The sequence below is a fragment of the Mesocricetus auratus genome, unplaced genomic scaffold (assembly GCF_017639785.1).
Source record: "Mesocricetus auratus isolate SY011 unplaced genomic scaffold, BCM_Maur_2.0 Super-Scaffold_100676, whole genome shotgun sequence".
Lineage (NCBI taxonomy): Eukaryota > Metazoa > Chordata > Mammalia > Rodentia > Cricetidae > Mesocricetus > Mesocricetus auratus.
This window is the reverse complement of record NW_024429266.1, coordinates 23,875,724-23,882,746: the sequence shown is the minus strand read 5'-3', so window position 1 is coordinate 23,882,746 and position 7,023 is coordinate 23,875,724. Positions and strand designations below refer to the sequence as shown.

At 42.3% G+C, this 7,023-nt stretch overlaps 1 pseudogene; it reads right to left on the bottom strand.

The window, feature by feature from the left end:
- Nucleotides 1-4,179: 4,179 nt before the first annotated feature.
- LOC101840644 lies at nucleotides 4,180-4,530 on the bottom strand (annotated as a pseudogene).
- Between the last annotated feature and the right edge of the window lie 2,493 nt (nucleotides 4,531-7,023).

Here is a 7,023-nt window from a genome sequence, read left to right as displayed (position 1 = left end):
TGAATAAGGACTCTTAACCAAGGTCTATATAATAGCTTAAAAGGTTCTACAGAGTCCTGGAAATTATACACAAAAGTTGGCAGTGTATGCCTGTTCACATTTATATATATATATATATATATATATATATATATATATATATATTAGTGCCTTGGGAGATTTCAAGGGGTCCACAATGTTGCATCTACTAGTCTTAGATGATAAAGCTGTAAGTGGCACAAATTTACCCTGGCATCTTGAGAAATCACATGGTTCTATTTTCTAAGAAATCCCTGTTTCAAATTCCTTTGCAGAAGTAGTTCCCAGGTTTGTCAACAGCTCATTAGGAGTAGCTATTGAATGATAGTCAATATTGTATCAATGTTAGGACTAAACAGCCAACAGTTCAAACCCTTGAAAGCCAATCAAAGGTATAGGGAAGGGTTGATGCATTACATCATCCTGGTCATTGTCATATTCTCCAAGGCTCTTGGAAATTAATAGTGAAGAGACAAGTTGGATTCCTTGACTTGCACTCTAATTTATGAAATAATACACAAATAAAGAAACACATAAGTCCAGAGACGCATAAATCTTGTGATTAGTGCGAGTCAGGCTGATGAGCATTGAATTGTACAGTCATCTTCGGTGCTCAGCCTTGAATGGGATGTCTGTATCATAACTCTCCTCTCAAAGCTCAGGGATCTATGTAGAAGAGAGACAGATGAAGAGATTGCAAGACCCCAAGGTAGTAGATGACTTCTAGAAACAGCAGGGTTAATTCATAGAAGCTATTACAGCATGAACAAGACCCATACAAGCCCAAGCCAGACAGAATCCCTCCCAGAACAAAGGACTGTAGGTAGGTACAAAGTCCCACCCCAGCCAAAAAGCTTTTTGAAAATAATAGCTCCTGGGAGAAGGAGAATCAGTTTTCTTCAATGGAGTGACACTGGGCATATCAACAATATTCCGGGGAGGGCCCATGCTCAGGAGCTGGCTAACACAAATTGGCCTCCATGTTTTTAGTGGCTTTTTATTATTGTTCTTTTTTTTAGTATTTTATTTATTTATTATGTATACAATCTTCTGCCTGCATGCCAGCAGAGGGCATCAGATCTCATTCAAGGTGGTTGTGAGCCACCATGTGGTTGCTGGGAATTAAACTCAGGACCTTTGGAAGAACAGTCAGTGCTCTTAACTGCTGAGCCATCTCTCCAGCCCCTTATTATTGCTCTTAAGAGAGAGAAAGAACATGAAGTTGGTTGGATGGGGAGAGGGAGAGAATCAAGGAGGAAGTGTGAGAAAGAAAATTATATGATTAAAATATACTGATCAAATTCTCAATTAAAAATTAAATACATTTTAAAACAAATGGTCATCTTCCTAGCTGCCAGTGGGTTTGATGTTGGGTAACGGGATGACACAAGGACAAGTCATGCAGAGATGCTGGGGAAGGGTACTCAAAAGGGAGAGGTGGAAAGAAGAAGCACTAAGATCCTGGTGTGGGATAAACTGGAGGAAGGAAAGAAAGCTAAGAGGAAACCAGAGTGAGGTGCAGAGATGAGCCAGCATTCAGAATTCGGTGCTGAGCCATGGTGCAGAGTTAGGATTTTATTCTAAGTGCTTTTGAAATTCACAGAGGATGCTAACCAGAGAGTTGACATCAAACTTTGACCTGACAAATGTTTTGTGACAGCATACTCTATGGCACTAGGCACTGTCTAGTCAGCAGAGAATATGCTAGCAGCAGACACCCCAGGCACAGTTTCTACTTTCATGACCAACAACTCCTGAAGAAAATCCATCATTAGCAATGGGATCTTCATTTACCTGGTGCTTCTGGGAATGGCTTCTTCACATGCACATGTGCTTTCATTTGGCTTATTTCTAACTGCTGTTTTGATTATTATTCCTGATGCTTTTCCAAATCCATAAGACACTTCAGAGTTCAACACAATGAGAACATTTCACAGAGGGTGGGATGAAGGGCCACCTCCATCTCTGAAGGGCCACACCCATCTTCCCCAACAAGTACCAATCTTGAGATTCAGCAGCTGAGGGGATACTAAAGAACACATATTGGCAAGGCCCAACATAACAGAAAGAGATAACAGCACATTTATCAATTATTTCAGTAAAGGAATAATGCTGGATACAGTGGCGTGGATGAGGAGGTACCATCTTATTTAGCTCTCTGTAAACTGCAGTTGCTCTCTATGAGATAATCCTGATTTGTCACTGTGAGGCACTGCTCTGGGGTGTCACACCTCTTTCTGTGTTATTTCACCCTACCCAGGGGCAAGAAGGAGTGGGACCATACTTTTGCTTGCTTCACTTGCTGCTCAAGCTTGTCCGCTATGTATGACAGAGTCTGAGCTGGCACCGTGCCCACTGTTTCTCCATCAGCCACACTTGGATTCTAAGAGAGACCAGTGCTGAGCAAATGATCTCTATTCCCAGTGTACTTTCTTACAGGGGAAAAAAGCACAGAGCATACAGGGGGAGTAACTGCCAGTGTCCACAACAAGTTTTAGGCTCCTTCAGCTGAACTGCTTTGTCATTCACTCTTCCATGTCTTTGGTGAACTATTGTTCAGACTTGAAAGACTCCTACAATGTTACAAGCATTGAATTTTGCTTCTTGCAACATGCTCTCCCAGAAGCTCCAGCTCAACACAAATCTTGGCACATTTGCTTTTGAATAACCTGGATGGGTCATTGTCAACTTTCCCCTTCTCTCAGGCCCTCTTGATTGCATTAGCACTTTATCAACAAATGTTTCCATGTCAGTTGAAGTAGTTCAGATCTTCCAGAGCCGCTTTTATTTCATATTTCACCACAGGGCTTAAGAACGCTAATTCACACCAGTCTCTGCTGAATGAACCTTTTTCTTAGCTCTCCTGGGAATAAAGCCCTATCTAGATCAGTGAACTACACACCAACACTGTTCCTCACGTAACCAACCTGCTCAATAATGCTTGTCCTTCCATTATTGTCTTCAAATCCCTCATGTTCATGGGGACCCCAGCCAGTAATAAACAATGTCCCCAATGGCTCACATGAACCAGTCCATCAAGACTGTTTTTCATTGTATTGTCACAGGTTACTCAGCCGTGTCTTGGGGATGGATGGTTGCCTATATTGCCATGTTTGTTTGCTTCTGTAATAGTAGGCAAACTCATCTACTTAGCCTCCCCCGCCCCATGTTCCACAGCCTCACAAGCCCAGCTGTGCAGGTTCTTTCGTGTATTGTTTTGAAGTCATCCCCAAGTTTAGCTGTCCAGATACCCTAATTATCATCATTCCCTGTACTGAGCCATTATCACAGTCTCCATGATGAATCTGGGATTTTCCTCTTCCTCTGTGGTAAAGTTCTACTTCAGGGATAACTTCTGTCACTTTCACCTTGGTCTCTCCCTCTTCACTGCTGTTTTTGGATTCTTGGAAGGGCTCTTTAGCACAGGCCTATTTTATACTTTTTCCCTTGTGTGCCACCAACTGTGAAAAACAAAAACAAAACCATCAAGACACCCTCATCTCAACCCTCCCTCTTCCCCGGTAAGCTTCACTTTTCCCAGCAAATGACAGTCTAATAGATAGATAGTCTCTTGGTGATTCCTTCCTTACAAAGGCAAATTTTTTCAGGGGAGACAGCTCACCTCTAGTTACATGTCTTACCACCCACAGCAGAAGTCACCCAACTGCCAAAGTTGTCTTTTCACTCTGCCTGTGTGCTACCTCGGGGGATTGCAGTATATTGTCTAGTTTGGCAGACCCCATTTATTAATTATTATTATTTATTGTTTATTAAGGAGTGTCATCTCATACTATATAGACAAGGATTCCTCACAAGGGTTTTTCTCTTGCACAGGGTTTGACCTAGTTGGCAAGTCTTATCATCTATAACAGAGTATGTGCAACTGCCACTATGGTAAGAAGGATGACATTTGTCTTAGTTACAGTTATTATTGTGCTGATGAAACACTGAGATCAAAAGCAAACTGGAGAAGAAAGGGTTTGACTTATACCTCCATCTCACTGCTCACCATTGGAGGACGTTCGAATGGGAACACAAGCAGGACAGGAACTGGAGGCAGGAGCTGATCCAGAGGCCTGGAGGAAGTTCCTTACAGTCTTGCTCCTTAGCTTCCTTTCTTCCTTTTTTTTTTTTTTTTTTAGGTTTGAAAGGTCCTTTATTTTTTCTTCAATATGTCATATTTTAGTGGATACATGATTCTTTGACTTGGCATCACTTATGTTGGTTTTGAAACAATTCCTTGATTCTTGTACCAGCTGGCATGACTACTGATCTCTCCATTCCTTTGGTGTGACTCTGCCAACAGGAGACAGGTTCCATTCTATTCCAATTTGTGTTGCTGTATACGTCCATGTAGAAATACAGAAGAGAGCTCCACCGGCTAATATTGTATTTCCATATTTGTCATAGAAATTGGGGGGCTCTGCCTTGCTGCTACTTGCTGAATGCTTCGAACTTGGAGACGGCTTAGTGCGTTTTTGGTGAAGGGCAACATCGCAGAGAAGAAGCTGGAACTGCGGTAACCACAGCAGCTGCCTTTGTTCAAATTCGACCCGGGTACCCATGCAAACAGCCCTGAAAAACAAAAGTCAGCTTCCTTTCTTATAGCATCCAGAACCACCAGCCACCAATAGGCTGTGCCCTCTCACATTGATCACTATTAAGAAAAATGCCCTACAGGCTTGCCTAAGGCCCAATCCTCTGGAGGTCTTTTCTCAATTGAGAACCCTTCTCTATGATGCGAGATCTAGCTTGTATTAAGTTGACACGAAACCATCCAGCACGCTGTCCCATACCACATGGCAATGGTATCCATATTGAGATTGCTTCTGGATGTTCTACGCTCAGACAGATCAGCCTACGTTGTATCTTCCTGCCCATTGCAGGGACTAGTTAACTGTTAACTGCTTCTCCCAGATTATCTATGCTTCTGCTTGGTCCTTCTCTGGGTTTCAGTTGCATCACCTGACCTCTAGATACAGCACTGATCTGATGACAGGCCAAAGAAATTATTTTACCAAGTCTAGCTTGGTGAAACAATGAATTTTGGGTCACTTACAGGAACATGGATGACAGAAGCCCAACCCTCTATGAGTGACATATGAAAGCTGGAGCTCTCCTGTCCAACCCGTGGATGTTTCCACTGAAGAATCATCTCTTCCCCAGCAATTGTTTATTGCCTATACAGCCCCAGAGAAGGCATTTGTGAATAGTAACACTTTCTGAACTTCTAGAGTCTTGTTAAGTTTCCTGGCTTAGAAAATTCTGGTCAGCTTCCTGAATCCTATGAGCTGAAGTTTCAGTACACAGGAAACAGCTAAAAAGCACACATGCCTGTCATGAATGGGCTTCCTCCTACTCATCCCTGCTCCCTAAAGTTTCCATGACTCCCAGTGGTACAGAGAGATGGGAATTGTGCCCTTAACTTGTAGTCCCTGGAGGGATTGGAGAGATACTTTTTCATGCCTTTAGCAGTTCCTAAAACACAGAGCCCCCCCAACCCCCCCAATTGCCTATCTTCCATTTCTCTTCTTCTACTCTTAATCAAACATTATCAGCTGGGAATGTTCCCATTCACACCTGACTAAAGCAATTTATCTTAAAGTATAAATAAAATGTAAATGCAGTCCACTAATAGTTGTGTGGTCTAAAGTGGGCTTTATTTTAGGGAATTTAAATTTCATTGTACACAATCCCCAAGTTATTGGTTTCAATCCACAACCAATTTTAATGCTCATAACTCCGTAAGCTACTTGTAGGTAGTTCTTCTGGCCCAAGTCATGTTTAGAAGAATTGATCAGGGCTCATTGGGACAGTTAGGGGAGCTGGTGAGATGATTCAGTAGATTCAAGTTGACCTCTGACCTCTGTCATGGCACGTGTGCTCAAACACATAAACACTTAGTAAATGTAACAGCAAAGATGGCTAGAATGTTTCCTGGTACCTATAAGGTCTAAGATGGCCATGTTCACATGGACTAGTTAAGGGTTAGGCCAGTGAGAACAACTGGATCTTGGGTTTCTCAGCCTTTATTAGATTTACTCACATGGAGGAGCCACATTTAGAAGAGGGACAGTACAGAATGGCTTCTGTGTCATGAGCTTGACACCAGTGCACATTCACAGTGGTCTGTCATTCCCATGGCCTGCTTAGATTCAAGGCTTGGGGAATTTACACCGTACTCCATGCCTTGATGGCAGAAGCTATGAAATCCCCTTGCAAAGGATATAGTTGGGATATGGGAATACTGTTTGAATTAAGAATGGAGATGGGGAGTTGACCTGGAACATTCTGATAGTCTCTACTAACCGTAAGGACACTATACCTCTTCCATATGCAGTCAGGAGTAACTTTGTGTCTACATCATTTGTTCCTGTACTACTTGTGAAGCTTGCAAGGTTGTCTTCAAGTCTGGACTTGTGGCTCAATAGTCTTGGAACCATAAACACTTCATCTGTCCTGAGAGAAAAAGAAATGAAAGTGGGGTGTGGGTGGGTGGAGGAAAGACGTCTGCAATGTCAGGCTAACCTCTATTCTCAGGAGATCCTCCGCCTTTAGACTTCTTCAGCCTTCTTTTCTCTCTTTGTTAGTATCTGTATATAACAGTGATCAATAGACACCTTAGTATATGCAGACACACTCTACTCCCTGTATTTCATCAGAAAAGCAACTGACAGGCTCAGCTAGTTTTGTATCCATAGCATGCATTCTTTCCTACAAATCACAATTTATTCTGTCACCAACATACCTGGCTAAATAACTTAATATCTCAGGCTATTTTGCATGTATGTGTGGTCATTTGTCATAATTCTAAACAAAGAGGAATTTCTTGTGTAGTGCTCCTGGGATAGCTGGGGTTTTGTTGTTGCTGTTTACATAGCTCAAAAGTGGACAGACAGCATGCTTATGTCCACTCCCTTTTCATTCTTATTACCGGCTGGGCTGCAGTAATAAGGATGTAATGTCTGGTGGTAACAGAGTCATCTTTGCACCATGGGGATAAAA